General features: G+C 36.3%; 1 non-coding gene across 1 annotated transcript; it reads right to left on the minus strand.

Moving 5' to 3' along the window:
- Positions 1-13,632: 13,632 nt before the first annotated feature.
- LOC121216382 (small nucleolar RNA R71) lies at positions 13,633-13,739 on the minus strand. The gene has a single exon (XR_005912566.1). It is a non-coding gene; the product is annotated as a small nucleolar RNA R71 (small nucleolar RNA).
- Between the last annotated feature and the right edge of the window lie 3,113 nt (positions 13,740-16,852).

Raw genomic sequence — 16,852 nt, forward strand, 5'->3', positions numbered from 1 at the left:
GTTAAGTATGGCCGAAATTTTGTTCGGATCAACTCAAATACCCGATGCAGACACCACATGACCCAAGAAGCTAACCTCTCTTAACCAGAACTCACACTTACTGAACTTAGCATATAACTGCTTATCCCATAAAATTTGCAACACTAATCCCAGGTGTTCAGCATGATCGGTTTCATTTCTCGAATAGACCAAAATATCATCGATAAACACAACTACAAACCGATCCAAATACGGTCTGAAGATCCGATTCATCAAATCCATAAATATCGCGGGGGCATTAGTGAGCCCAAACGGCATCACTAAGAATTCGTAGTGACCGTATCTCGTTCTGAAAGCAGTTTTGGGTATATCCGAATCTTGAATTCACAACTGGTAATAACCTGATCTCAAATCTATCTTTGAAAACACCGAGGCTCCCTTTAGTTGATCAAACAAATCATCAATACGCGGTAACGGATATTTATTCTTTATTGTCACTTTATTCAGCTGACGATAGTCGATGCACAACCTCATGGTTCCGTCCTTCTTTTTCACAAACAATACTGGTGCACCCCAAGGTGAGAAACTTGGTTGAGCGAAACCCCTATCCGTCAACTCTTGCAATTGAGCCTTCAACTCTTTTAACTCGATTGGTGCCATATGATTCGGAGCTATCGAAATCGGTGTAGTCCCAGGTACAAGCTCAATACCAAACTCTACCTCCTGAACAGGTGGTAAACCCGGTAATTCTTCGGGAAAAAATTCGGGTATTCACAAACCACTGGCACAGATTCAGGCTTCTTTTCTAACTCTTTGTCATCAAGTACATACGCAAGGTATGCTTCACACCCCTTTCTTACATATTTCTGAGCCAACATCGATGATATTACAGCTGGCAACCTATTCAAGTCAGTAGACTCAACTCGGATTATCTCGTTATTTACACACCTTAAATCGATGGTTTTTCTTTTGCAATTTACAATTGCATCATGTACGGTCAACCAATCCATACCGAGGATAACATCAAATTCGTCAAACGGTAAAAGCATCAAATCGGCCGGAAAACAGGAACCTCGGATTACTAGGGGACATTTCTTGCACACTTTGTCGACAAGCACGTAACGACCCAAAGGATTTGACACCCAAATTACAAACTCAGTAGACTCAACAGGTAGAGTCTTACTGGATGCTAAGGTTTCACATATATAAGAATAAGTAGAACCAGGGTCAATCAAAGCAATCACATTAGTATCAAAGAGAGTAAAAGTACCAGTAATAACATCTGGCGAGGAAGCATCCTCGCGTGCGCGTATAGCGTAAGCTCTAGCAGGAGCACGAGCCTCAGATCTGGTTGTAGCATCTCTAGATCCTCTCTGACCGCCACTAGCATTGCCCGTATTTCTAGATGGTCTACCCCGAGCAGTAGTAGCACCAGGTTTCCCACTCTGATTTACGTTCTGTTCAGACAATCTCGGGCAATCTTTAATAAAGTGGTCAGCTGATCCACACTTGTAACAGGAGCGGTCATGGAATCTACAACTCCCCGAATGCCATTTACCACAATACTGACACTCCGTTCTGTCTCGACAATCATTTCCAACACTGGCGACCGAAGTGACTCGTGCACTCATAGCGGGTCGATCACGATCTCGTCTAGAAAAACCTAAAGTGTCTCTAGATCTGCCTAAATCATCTCTAAATTTCTTCGATGACTGTTGAAAGGGCCTCCCCGAAGACGTCTTACGAAACTCCTTTGCTCCCATATCAGCTTTTCTTTTCTCCATACTGAGCTCCTCGGCTTTGCAAGCTCGCTCGACAAGTACCACAAATTCTCGGATTTCCAAAATGCCAACATACAGCTTTATATCATCATTCAGTCCATCCTCGAAATGTTTACACAGCACGGCTTCTGAAGAAATGCATTCTCGAGCGTACCGGCTAAGCCTTACAAACTTTCGTTCATAATCGGTAACCGACATGGAACCTTGTTTAAGTTCAAGAAATTCCTTCTGTTTTTCATCCATGAATCTCTGACTGATATACTTTTTCCGAAACTCGATTTTGAAAAACTCCCAAGTTACTTGCTCTCTGGGCACAACAGAAGTCAACGTATTCCACCAATAGTAGGCAGAATCACGTAGCAAGGAGATAGTACACTTTAGGCACTCATCGGGTGTGCAAGATAGCTCATCGAATACCCGAATAGTGTTGTCCAACCAAAATTCAACTTGCTCGGCATCATCGCTGTCCGTAGCTTTAAATTCAGTAGCCCCGTGTTTTCGGATTCTGTCAACTGGGGGCTTATTTGACCTTATTTGGTCAATTGCCGGAGGTATTGTAGGTGCGGGGGTGGTATTAGTCGGGAATGGAGGTTGTGGAACAGCCGTATTAGTTCGAATGTATTGGTTGAACCAATCATTCATCACGCTATAAAAAGCTTGTCTAGCTTCATCATTCGGATTACTAGCAATACGTTGAGAGTCCGCCGGCACTGTCCCTTGTGCGGGAGCAGGCGCTACACTCTCAAGATCATCAGCTACCGCTCGGTTGGGATCGGGATCCATTACTAAAAATAAACACATTTTCAATTGTCAGAAATCACCACACTATCAAATAATCACATAATGGCATGTATAGCTAGACCCAAACGTATTACGGTAGTCCTAGAATCGACTAAACCGTAGCTCTGATACCAATAAAATTGTAATACCCCGTACCCGAGACCGTTGCCGGAGTCGAAGACGAGGTGCTAACAGACTTAATTCATTTATTTTCACAGACCATTTTAAAAATTTCCAGACAAGTTGGCTAACTGCGTCACTGTCACCTTAAAAATCATATCTTGAGTTCCAAAACTTGAAAACCAGTTTTGTAAATTTTACCTCAAACTAGACTCATATATCCATCTACAAATTTTTTTCTAGAATTTTTTGTCAAGCCAATTAGTACAGTTTATTAGTTAAAGTCTCCCCTGTTTCAGGGTTCGACTACTCTGACCTTCATACATTACGACTTAGATATCTCCTTCTACAGGGCTTCAATACTTATGCCGTTTCTTTCTAAAGAAACTAGACTCGAAAAGGAATCTGTACATATAGGGTATGACTTCTAATTATCTCTGGTTAATTTATTGTGAATTTCCAAAGTCGGAACAGGGGATCCAGAAATCGCTCTGGCTCCGTTTCACGAAAACTTAAGCATCTCATAAAATACGGCTCATATGATCGTTTCGTTACTTTCATATGAAAATAGATTCATCAAGGTTCGATTACATAATTTATTCACTATTTAATTCCATTCTTACTATTTTTTGTGATTTTTCAAATCCACACCACTGCTGCTGTCAGCATCTGTTTTTAAGGTAAACTTTACCTATTTCATGGTTTTCCATGAATCAACTAGAATTTGTCATACAAAGCACCAAAATGATCATGATTAACCATTCCAATGGCTAATCGTTACCAAACATTTCCATACCTCTCAATGAACAACATACAAAACGATTATAATGCTATGCTCAAAGTATATATAAGCCATTTTCGCATGGCTATCCAAATTTATACAAAACCAAAGGGTACATGACCAACAACAACAAGGGTAGTCCTATACATGCCATTTTCAGAGTTCAACCAAAAGTGTACCAAAAGGGCTTTGATAGTGTGGACGACTTCGACTTCGACAATCCCGAGTCTGATAGCTGACGAACCAAAATCTATAAAACAGAGATTCAAAGAACGGAGTAAGCATTTAATGCTTAGTAAGTTTTGAGCAATGAAATTAGGCACAACTGAAGTATAGCATTCATATAACTAAACGGATAATTTCATATACACATATTCTCAAAAATCAGTCCTACTTCACATTTCCAACCCTCATATTCACACATAAGGGATCAACTTAACCAAAGGCCGGAAGCTCATTAATTGACTGAGCGAATAATATTTAAAAGGAATCAACTACTCCAATGCATATACGTAACGCACCTCATCGTTGGGATTTTACGAGCGTATTAATTGAAATTATTACAGCAAGATCGCTCATTCCCAAACCAAGTACCTTCGGAATTTAGCCGGATATAGCTACTTGCTCAAATGCCTTCGGGACTTAGCCCGGTTATAGCAACTCGCACAAATGCCTTCGGGACTTAGCCTGGATATAGTAACTCGCACAAATGCCTTCGGACTTAGCCCGGTTATAGTAACTCGCACAAATGCCTTCGGGACTTAGCCCGGTTATCATCCGAATATCCATTCACATATCAATAAATCATGACACATCTATATTTCATTTTCATAACTAGAATTCAAACACAAGTCACTTATCAAGCATTATCATTTTCGGCTCAATAGTTACATACAAAGAGCATGATTTTGATTTACTTAAAACGTGATCTAATCGAATCATAATCTAAGATCCATTACTCAAAAACTTACCTCGGATGTTGTCGAACGATTTCAGCGGCTATTCGATCACTTTTTCCTTTCCCTTATCCAACTTTGGTCCTCTAAGCTCTTGAGCTAATTCAAACAAATTTAACTTATTAAAGTCTCATTATGCTAGCTTATGGCCGAATATGACAAGGAGTTTGATAGGTCATATGGCCACCTTTAGCTCAAATACAAAATGGGCATACGCATTTTTAATCACATTGAGCAATTTAATACAATTAATCTAACATTTCCTCATGTGCACCTTTATGACCGAATACACACATCATTAACCTAATATCAATTAACTAAGCACTTTAACAAATTCTCCTTGAGCCGATTATCTAAGTCAAGATAGATTCATCATTATGCTCGCCTATAACCGAATACATGCAACACCAATCTATCTCATGTGGCCGAATATGCATGCCTATGTTGAGGCCAATTATATGCTTAATACTTCCTACGAATATGGTTACTTGTATTGACTACATACCATTTTGTTTCAACTTCAAAACTCGGCTAATACACATATATACACTAGTAATCAAATACTAACATTTGCACTTCACCTTACTACCATTTTTCATCCAAATAACATGAACAACAACCATATTTCTCTTCTACTTTCTACCATGGCCGAATGCATCAAGACACCATACCATTTAAATTTTGGTCATGGGTTAAACAAAGAACTTAATGTCTAACTCAAAAATGCTAAAAAGAAAATCCAAGAGTCATCAATCCACGATCATATGTATCATTACAAAGCTTCACTTTTAGCATGCAAATGACATCAACACAAATCCACCTTAGCCGAAAATTAACTTATCTTCATGCCTCATCACCACAACATCAAACACCAACCAAGAAGACAACACCCATGGCCGAATATCATCTCCATCACATAGCAAAGATTTAAACCATGGGCTAGGTAGAACTCAAGCTAACAACTAAAAACATGCATGAATCTCATGGAACAACATCAAACATACCTCCTCCTAAACACCAACCAACCGAACATGAAGCAAGAAAATCCTCTTCTTCTTCCTTCCTCAAGTCACGGCAATGGAGGAGTAGCCTAGCTCATTTTTTTTTCTTTTTCTCTTTCTCCTCCTACTAACCACTATTATTTTATTACCCATGCTCCTTATTTTATCATTCCTCCCATAAAACACTAACATAACATGTTTATGACATGTTTTACCCATCACATTTTGTCCACCCTCATTGTCATGGCCGGCCACTACCAATTAAGTGGGGAAATTGACATGCAAGTCCACCCTTTTTATTACATGCACTAATAGATCCTTATAGATTAACCTATCACATTTCAAAAGTTTCACACATAAGTCCTATTAACTAAATTCACAGGCAATTAACTAAATCGAAGCTTAAAACTTTCACACATTCATATTCACATATTTTAGACAATAATTATCATATTCAAATAATTTGGTGACTCGGTTTAGCGGTCCCGAAACCGCTTTCCGACTAGGGTCACTTTAGGGCTGTCACATTATGAGTTTTACAGGTCCCTAAGTGATACATATGTATAAGATGTGAATGCACTGTATATGTTATGTGTTTTGTATGAAGTAAAGAGTCAGTCATGCTTATTCCCACTTCGGTATCATAAGTTGTTGGTAAATTGTAGACTTACTGTTGTATATTTTTTTATATGCAACTTACTAAGCTTTATGCTTACTCCTTTTCCCTTCCAATTCTTTCAATGCCGCCTAACTAGCTCAAGGATCACCGGAAGTCAAAGATATCGATCACACTATCAACCGAAACATTCGGTATAGTTGGATTTATATTTTTGAATATGGAATGTATATGATTAGAATGTATTATTTTGAGTCTTGGAGATTTAGCCAAATGTGTTGGCTTGGGATAGATCCCACACTTAGTATTAAGCCATGAATGATGGCTAATATTTATTTTGAGTTTATAAAAGTTGCATCTACATGGTTGAATGAATGTCTATCATGGCTGATTTGATTTTGGAAATTATGCTTGTTTTGGTATTGGCTGGTATTTGCTTGAAAATAGGTATGCAAGGGTGGCAATGAGGTTTGGTAAATAGCCTTATATTGCCCAAATGGGTAGACACACGGGCATGTGTCTAGGCCGTGTGTGACACACAGTCAGCGCTATGGGCGTATGGTCCGGTCGTGTGACCCCTGCACGTAAAAATTTCAAGTCAGTATGCATGATAATAAACACATGGGTAGAGACAATGTCGTGTGGTGGACACGGCCTAGTACATGGGCATGTGCGTTGGCCGTGTGACAATTTAGGAATATTGGCGTCAGAAATAGAATACCCAGGTTTTTGCACACAGGTTAAGACACGAGCGTGTCGTGGCCGTGTAAGGGACACGGGACATTGACACGGGCGTGTGTCTGGCCGTGTGAAAACCCCTGTAGGCATGAATTAGAATTTAATTCCACACGGGTGTGGGACACAGGCATGTCCCAGGGTGCTTAGGCCGTGTGAGCCACACAGACCACCAGCACAACCATGTCGAAATGGTCTCACGGGCGTGCTACCCTTCCATACGGGCGTGTTCCCTATTTTAAGTCAAATTTCTTAAGGTTGGTTTAAGGACCCAGAATGGTTCCAAATAGTTTTTAAAGGTTGATTTGGGGCTAGTAGGCCCATAATAAGAAGTTTAAAGTAGAAATTGAAAAAGTTTTAATTTGGACCAAGTCTTGGTAACTTGAGACTATTTGTATGCTTAAGATAAAGTTAGGTAATGCCTCGTACTCCGACCTGACATTGGTTATGGTTATAGGGTGTTACAACGATGCCATAGCCCAACTATGGTCTTACACGTACTCAAATGTATTGCCATGGTCCAACATGGTCTTATCTATCAATTCATCATTGAACGATCGTACTCATCTCCTGCATTCTACTCAATTTGATCTCTCAGTTCAATTTCTATGCCATTATAACATTTAGGGTTCCTTGACAAAGTCATAAAACAAGACATTATATATTCTCTACTTTAACAATTAAACATGAGATTCAACTATATGGACATACTGATTATGCGTTATTCAAACAAGTGTACATACACACACATTCTGTCCATTGGGTTACTTATCATATTCACTTAAACAAATAGATTGGGCACATAACATCATATGCATGCCATACAAACATGGATGGCTTATCACCATATAAATTTTCATTTCATTCCACGTTTCCCCGTTTCTCAGCTTATAGTTATCTCATTTCGTATATTAACACATACATATCATGAACTTCTAATCATACCTTTCCAAATTTTGACACATCATAAGCACATTTCACTCATCTCAATATCATTTTCAGCATTATTGAAAAATTCGCTCGGTTGGAAGTCACCTCTGTTATAACAAAACAATTTCGTTAGAGCTGGGAGATATCACACTATCACGAGTAGTAATATGGCATGTATAGCTAGACTCACACACGCTAGGTTTGTCTAGGAACCGACTAAACCATAGCTCTAATACCACTAAATGTACCACCCCTTACTAGTGTCCAACACCAAGACAAGATACGAGGCATTACCGGACTTAATCATAATCACACATGTATAATCGAGCCATAAAATTTTGTTCAATTTAAAACATTTCATTCACTTGCATATCGTCCGTTATATGGGCTTAAGAGGCCCAAAACATACATCGGAAGTGGTTCGGGACTAAACTGACAACTTTTGAAACTTAGGAAATTTTCCTATAAATTAGGGCCACACACCCGTGTGGATAGGGACACGCCCTTGTGGGTAGGCTGTGTGGTCATACACGTCCATGTCCCTAACCCGTGTAACTCTCTGTCCATTTATGTATGAACAATTGAGGTCACACGGCCAAGGCACAAGCCCGTGTGTTTAGGCTGTGTTGCAAATTAAATTCTCGAAATTAAATACAGACTTCACACGGCCTGGGAACATGCCCATGTCCCATAGCCTTGTGCCTTGCACGGCCAAGACACACGGTTGTGTCTCAGCCCATGTGGTCAATTTCAAGGCTATTTTCCAAGCCATTTGCCACCCTCTTATGCTCACATACATACACACTTCATATGACATGAATTCAAGCATATTCTTACTACTGAACATCCACAATTAAGACATTAACATGTCAACCATCACTCATCAAGCAAATATAAACCACCTCATAAGACATTAACAAACACATGAATAATAATAAGATCAACATAAGCCATCCTTCATGGCTATATATACAAATTGGAGGATTAAATCATCATAAGCCAATACATATGGCTAAATAATATAACACATAAACAAAGTGACTTAGTCCCTATACATGCCATAAGCTTAAGTGGTTTGTATTCACTTTTACCCCACGATGATATTTTGATAGTGTGATAGCATCTCCGACAATCTCCAACCCAAGCTAGCTTAGTGACCTTATAGGACATAGGAAAAAGAGGGGGTAAGCTATATAGCTTAGTAAGTCCATATGAAAATAATGAGCAATTTATTAACATGCTTCTACTAATTCTCACAATATGATCTCAAGGTAATACATGCATAATTGCACTTTTTACTTATGTTTATGTCAAGTTGTTATCTTGAGTCATAGTCACCAAATTATTTATAACCGGAGCTATTGAACTCCAAGTTAAAATCCGCTAATTTTTCCGGAAACTAGACTCGCATATAATCTTACCATAAAATTTTTAGAATTTTTGGTTTAGCTAATATTCTTCAAAGTCACCCATATTTCGCTGTCCAACAGTTTCAACCCCTCTTCACTAAAAAATAATTATCTCCTTATACAGGATTTGAAAGATGTTCCCATTTGTTTCTTTTAAAAATAGACGCATTAATGATTCTAAGCATATAAATTATAACCCATAATTATTTTTGTAAAATTTTTAATGATTTTCCAAATTTAAGAAAGGGAGCCCGAAACCACTCTAACCCTGTCTCACAACAATTCAATTATATCGTAATATGAATTCCTTTTTCTTACACCTTTCTTTATGTGAAAGTAGGCTAAATAATATTTAATTTCATATTTTATTTATCCTCTAATTCGATTTCCACAATTTTTGGTGGATTTTCAAAGTCGGACTGCTCCTGCTGTCCATAACTATTTTAGTACACATTAATTTTGTACATTCACATTTCCAAGCATATAGCTTAATATCATTCAAATGTCCAAAAACTCTTATCTATCCATATATTCATAACCATTTTTTATAGGCATTTACACCGATCCTTTCCTCTTTTCGTTATTCATTGAACCACAAAATTAAAGGAATAAACACATAGTATCTCAATTTGATTTGGCTTAAAAGCTTTACACATGATCATCAATTAAATTTACCATATATTTAGACCTCATGAACATAGACCCATAACCACAAGGTCATCAGAAAATCATTCTCATAAACATGACTTGCTTATTTCAATCCTTACCAAAGGTGCATCTTAAATCGAATCATTTCTCATGAGTTTTGCGTACATACCTGCACTACATCATGACATAATCATTCCTTATCACAACTTTGATATCATCTTTGAATTACCCGTTGAACCACTTAGAATACTGAAGGACGTTTGGAATCATCATGCACCAAATAGAGTGCCAAAGCTATGTCCCAAACATGGTCTTACATAGATCCACATATAGATGCCATATCCCGGATATAGTCTTATACGAAATCTCATGTCAATGTCGATGCCATGTCCCAAACTTGGTCTTACACTGGCTCACATATCCAGGCCGATGTCATGTCCTAGACATTGTCTTACACTGGCTCACATATCAATGCCGATGCCCTGTCCCATACATGGTCTTACACTGACTCATATATCAACCCCGATGACCTGTCCCAGACATAGTCTTACACTGGCTCACATATCAACACCGATGCCATGTCCCAGACATGGTCTTACATGGGTCCTTATCTCGAAACTTTGTCGAATATCATCGAGTCATCGTGAATCCATTTCATAAAGACAAATACATATACATATACATTTCATGCAATATTTAAACATTAGACATATAATAATAACAGCATATTGCATTATTTTCAAACAAACTTACCTCGATACCAAATATAATGAAAAGGACCTAATTGTCCAATGTGCGTTTTTCCCCTATTCTTGGTCCAAACCTCATTTTCTTTGATCTAAACATCACATTTAACTTATTTAGTAGTCACATTATTCAATGTGATCCAAAAATCACATTATGGCAAATTTAAGTTTTTGCCCCTGAACTTGTCATATTTACACTTTTGCCCTTAGGGTCGAAAATGATTTTTTATTCAATTTTCTCACTCTTTAAGCTGAGCCGAATCATTTTCATAACTATAGCATCCCACAATTTCCACTAAATCACACTTTACGACAAATTTTATAACTTTTACAAATAGGCACTTTTATGCATTTTCACCGAAAATCACTTAGTAAAAGTCGTTTTTCTAACATCAAACTTGCATATTCCTCCATTAAACATCAAAATACACACATGTCACACATGGGTAATTTTTTAAACATGAACCCTAACTCAAAATAAGGCTAGAAATAGGTAGATCATGCTTTAAGGATCTCAAAAACGTGAAAATTATTAAAAAAAAGGGGCAAGAACAGACTTACTAGTGAGCTTGGAAAGCTTGAAAAAAACCTAGCCATGGCTTACATGAAAATTTTGGCCAAAGGTTGAAGATGAGCATAAATTTGGCCTTTATTTTCCCATTTTATTATGTTAATTACCAAATAACCAAAATGCCCCTAACTTAAAAATATTCTATTTCACCCATTTCATGTCCATTTTTGTCCAAAAAATTAACCAATGGTCTAATTACCATATTAGCACCTCCAATTTAAAATTTCATAACAATTGGACACCTCTAGCATGTAGAACTCAACTTTTTCACTTTTTACGATTTAGTCCTTTTGACTAATTTGGGTGCCCAAACGTCAAAATTTTCACATAATCAGTTTTTGCAACCATAGACCATAAAAATAGAATAAAAATAATTTTTATTACATCTTATTTATGGTCTCGAAACCACTATTTCGACTAGACCCTACATTAGGAGATTACAAAGCTATTTAAGCTTACTTAGGTTCTTTTGTTTTATGTAGTTAATGTTTTGCGAAACTGGCTAGACGAATCAGTGGTAACTCTTGAAAAGAGTTATAATTCATAATTTTAGACTTAGTTAACTTTTTGTACTTAAGTAAAATTAGTTTCATTTTAGGTAATTGCATGATTATTTTTAGCTAATCGAGAATTGCATGTAAAGACTTGGGATGGTAATTACTTTAGTGCATTTGTACTGTTTAATTGTTGGTGAAAAGGCTCTGTGGTGGTTGAATGACAGGTTTGTGGAAGAAAGATAGGAAAGGATGGAGATTTTCTGAGGCATTATGAGAGATCACCATGGTAATGCTGAGGAAGAAAACAACAAATGCCCAGTCATCAATTAGGGCATTCAGCAGTTGGCCTCCCCACCTGCATGTGTAATGAAAAATATTCACCTTAAAATTAGGGGGAAAATAATAATTGGCTAAAAAACTTTCCCTAGAGGAGGACCCAAATATAAAAGAAAAAGGGAAGAGGTCTATCGAAAAAGGGGAGGAGAGCAAAAAGGTACGACTGGTTGGAAGCTTCAATAGAGGTCTTTTTGCGACAAGGAGGGTAATTTGAGCTGCTGAGAGCTTGGGTAAAGACGCGTACCAAACGCCAAGTTCGAGGAATTCTTGTTTTGAACCCAGATTTCTTCCTTTACAATTTAATTTGTTATTTTTGAATGTTGATGATATTAAAATACTTGAATTTGCATAGCCCAGTCATTAGCTAACTTAACATAGTTGGGGATTACTTTTGATGATGTTTTAACTCTGATGAATGTTATCGGATGAATATGATTCAGTTTACTGCTTTACTGAATGTGTATTTTTGTTTATATGCTTATTAGGGTATTGATGAATGCTTGATAAGTCTGAAAGTAACTTAACATCGATAGAGTTAGGTTGCTTAAACCAAAATTCAGTAATATAATAGAGCATTGAGTAAAATGCTTGTGTAAACTATAGACATAAAGATTTACCTTATATCATTTACAGGATTGTGCTTCAGTCATGGTTGTTAATTCTTAGCCTATATATATATAGTGTCTTAGAAGTGAGAAGCTCTAGGTCTTGCTTTCAACAAAGGTAGACCACGTTAGTATCTAATCGAGCAGTAGGTTACAATATTTGTCACATGACATTGTTCCTTAATCAATATTCCAAAATTGCTAGATTCTTTAGTGCTTTTATTCAATTTGTTATAATTGCAATCTACGATGGTATATTTTATTACTTTCATTTTTAGTGTATTAATTGCATTGTTATTTCTCAAACTATCATTTGATTCATTTATCTGTTCTACTACGTTGTGATAATTTAGACTAAGAATACTAATCCAATCCTCGTGCGAACAATACTCACTCATCACTTTATTACTTGATTCGATGTGTACACTTACACAATTCACACATCATATTCACACGTAACAAGTTTTTGGCACTGTTGTTAGGGATTGACGATGGGCAACTTTAGTTTTTGTTAGTGCCATTTATATATATATTAGCTATTAATTTGTTTATTTCGTGATCACAACAATTTTATTACTAGTTGCATGTGTAGAGGCATTCCTGTTGAAAAACTCAATCCCTTAGATCTAGAAATTGAAAGAACCTTGCAAAGAAAGAGAATATAACAAAGAGCAATGAATCAAGGTGGTAACAATCAACCTAGTCTGAATGAGCTACTTAATCAGAGAGCTCATAATGGTAATCCTCATATTGCTCAGATGCTTGATGATATGGATAGGCGAATTCAAGAGCATTTAGCTCCTATCTTAGATTGCCTAAATCCCGGAATAGTTAGGCCACAAATTCAATCCCCTCACTTTGAGCTAAAACTTGTAATGTTTCAAATGCTTAAATCAATTGGCCAGTTCGGTGGTTTGCCAACTGAAGATCCTAGATTGCACTTGAGACTTTTTTTGGTGGTCTACGATTCTTTTAGATAGCAAGGTGTCCTTGAAGCTGCCTTAAAACTCAAGTTGTTTCCCTATTTTTAAGAGATTGTGCTAGAACATGGCTCAATGCTTTGCCACCTGGAACAGTAGAATCATGGAATGATCTCTATCAAAGATTCTTGCTATGATATAACCCACCCGATATGAATGCTAAATTGAGAAATGAAATAACATCCTTCAGCTAACTAGAGGATGAAACATTGTATGAAGTGTGGGAAAGGTTCAAAGATCTACTTAGGAAATGTCTTTTGCATGGATTTCAACATTAGACCCAAATGGAGATGTTCTATAATGGTTTGAATGCATAGATATGGATGGTGGTTGACACCTCAGCTAATGGAACCCTGTTAGACAAGTCCTACAATGAAGCATACAAAATTTTGGAGAGAATTACTAAAAACGATTATCAATACCCAACAACAAGAGTTGGAAATGGTAGGAGAGTAGCTGAATCATTTGCACTAGATGCGATTACATCGCTTACTGCTCAAGTATCTTCTTTAGCCAACATGATAAAGACTATGCAGAAGCCTAGTGAGGTGAAAAAGTTGAAAGCAACAGGGTTATCTTATGTTTACTGCGGTGAGGATCACATTTTTGAAGAATGTCCTCTAAACCCAGCATTTGTCTACTATATGGGCAACTTCAATATGAACAACAACCCTTATTTCAACACGTATAACCATGGCTGAAAGCAACACTCAAATTTTAGGTGGAAAAATCAAGGAGCTGGAAATTCTAACACAACGGTCAGACCCAATGCCATGAATGTCCCACCTGGTTTCCATCAGTCTATATCGCTTCAACAACGAGTTCAACAAAGACAAACATCATCTTCTTCTTCATTTATTGAATCTTTATTGAAGGAGTATATGGCCTAGAACGATGCTATGGTCCAGAGCCAAACATCATCTCTACGAGCTTTAGAGAGCCAAGTAAGACAGATAGTTAATGCTTTGAACTCAAGAACATAAGGAACTTTGCCTAGTGATACCGAGAATGCAAGACCACATGGGAAAGAACATTGTAAAGCAATCACTCTTAGAAGTGGCACATAAATAGATAGAGTTGACAAGAGTGTTGTTGCTGAAACAACAAATTAAGAATCTGGTCAAAGCAAAACTTTTGAACAACACAAGAAGAGTACCAAAAATGAGAAAACTAGACCAAGCAATGCCAAAGAAAACTCAGCAGCACTGCTGAATACAGTGCCATGATAAAACAATCACTACAACCTAAAGTTCGCCCAACCTTACCATTTCCCCAATGATTTCATAATCACAGACAAGACCAATAATTCAGGCAATTCTTGAATGTCCTTAAGCAACTTCACATCAATGTAACGGCCCATTTTCTGTGAAATTGGAACAGTGGTTTTCGGACCACAAATTCAATGTCAAAATATTTATTTTATTATTATTTTAATGTCTACAACATGTTAGTAGTGTCGTATAAAAATTTCACTAAGAAATTTTATCCTTTGTATGCTTAATTTGATAAAAGAACTAAATCACATAAGGTATAAAACTTGAGTTTTATTAGTTAAAGGCACTAAATGGCTATAGAATGTAAATACATGAGTACTTGGATGGTAAATAGACCATTTAAGTGATAGTGGACAATTATGAGATTGGTATTATTGAAATTATGAATAATATTAAAGGTTAATTATGTAAATGGGTAATTAAATGATATATCCATAAAACAAAACAATTTTAATTATGTTCATCTTCTTCAAAACATACCAAAAACCGATTCCTCTTGGAGAAAATAAGGCTAGGGTTCGGTCAAGCTTCAAAGTCCAATTGGTTAAGTGATTTTTGTCCAGTTTTTAATGATTTCTATGTTTTTGGAATCGTTGTAACTTAATCTAGCTAGCCCAGGGACTAATTTTCGAAACTGTTAAAAGTATAGGGTTTTACCATTGATGAAAGTGTATGTGTATTGTTGTTTTATGATAGAAAATGAGTGGTTATTGTTAAATAAACAACTTTTGTAAAGTGATTTTTGCTGGAAATGTCAATGTAATAGCCCAGTTTAGACCCTAGTCGGAATAGTGGTTTCAGAACCACAAATCTGAGTTCAAAAAATTATTTTACTATTATTTTATGTGTTTACAGCATGTGATAAAATATGTGTGAAAAATTCGTGTGAAAATTTTATCGTCTGTGTGCTTGATTTTATAAAAGAACTAAATCGCGTAAAATACAAAAGTGACCTGCTATATGTTAAAAGTGTTTAAATGCTATGACTATTTAAACCAAAGGTCCTTAGGTTGTTATTAAACCATTGATAGTGGAAACTGACATATATGGGCATTAAATGAATGTTTATAATGGTTTTTAATTAAGGTTAATTATGTAAAATGTTAATTAATGAAACATAAATAAAATAAAAGATGAAAACATGCTCATCTTTATTTTTTTTTCAACCGAAAATTAGAAAAAAAAGACCCAAAATATTATATTTCATTTGTCACTTGAAAAGCTTGATTAAGGTATGGATTTTGCTCGATTTTTGATGGTTTCTATGTTTTTGTGATTGTTGCTTAATACTCTAGCTAGCCCATGCTTGAATTTTTGAATTTGATGATGATTTTGAAATTTTTCATTGATGAATTCATGTGTTTTTTCGATGTTTGATGGTGAATTATGAAACTTTGGTGTTGAATATACATGTTTTGTAAAGTGATTTTACGTAAAAATGCATATTAGGGATTAAATTGAGAAAAGTGTAAATTGAGGGGTTGAAATCTAAAATAAATGAAAAATATGGGTTGCTAGCAAGATATAGAGAATTTGGCTAAGCATAGGCTATATTGAATTTTGTGAATTTTATGTATTTATGAAACAGGAACTAATTTGTAAGAAATGTGAAAGTTAAGGGCCAAAGTGCAAATTGGCTTAAATATGTGTTTTTGGATGAAATTGGGGGAATAAGTGATTAAATTAGTTAAATTTGAATACATATAGATCAAGAAAAGAGGAATCCAGAATTAGATCGGGGGAAAGGCAAGATAATCGAGTAATTGATTCATTTCGCCATTTTCATACTCGAGGTAAGTTCGCAGTGTTCATTTCATTATAAATAAATGTTATATGCTTTGATATTGCATAAAATGTGTTTATGAGATTACGGATAATGTTTGAATTGTGAAAAGACTATACAGAACTATTCAGCGATGAAATCGACAAGCGAAACTTCTAGATTAAACTTTAAGTATAGTGACGATGATAATGTAATGTCATTAAGTTAATGCATAGGCTTCAGGCCATGATATCAACATTTTGGGTGCAAATAATACCTTGATCTGGCTACAGGCCATGTTATAGGTATTTTGAGAGGAGTTACCTTGATTTGGCTACGGGCCAT

Source organism: Gossypium hirsutum, chromosome A02 (assembly GCF_007990345.1).
Source record: "Gossypium hirsutum isolate 1008001.06 chromosome A02, Gossypium_hirsutum_v2.1, whole genome shotgun sequence".
Taxonomy (NCBI): domain Eukaryota; kingdom Viridiplantae; phylum Streptophyta; class Magnoliopsida; order Malvales; family Malvaceae; genus Gossypium; species Gossypium hirsutum.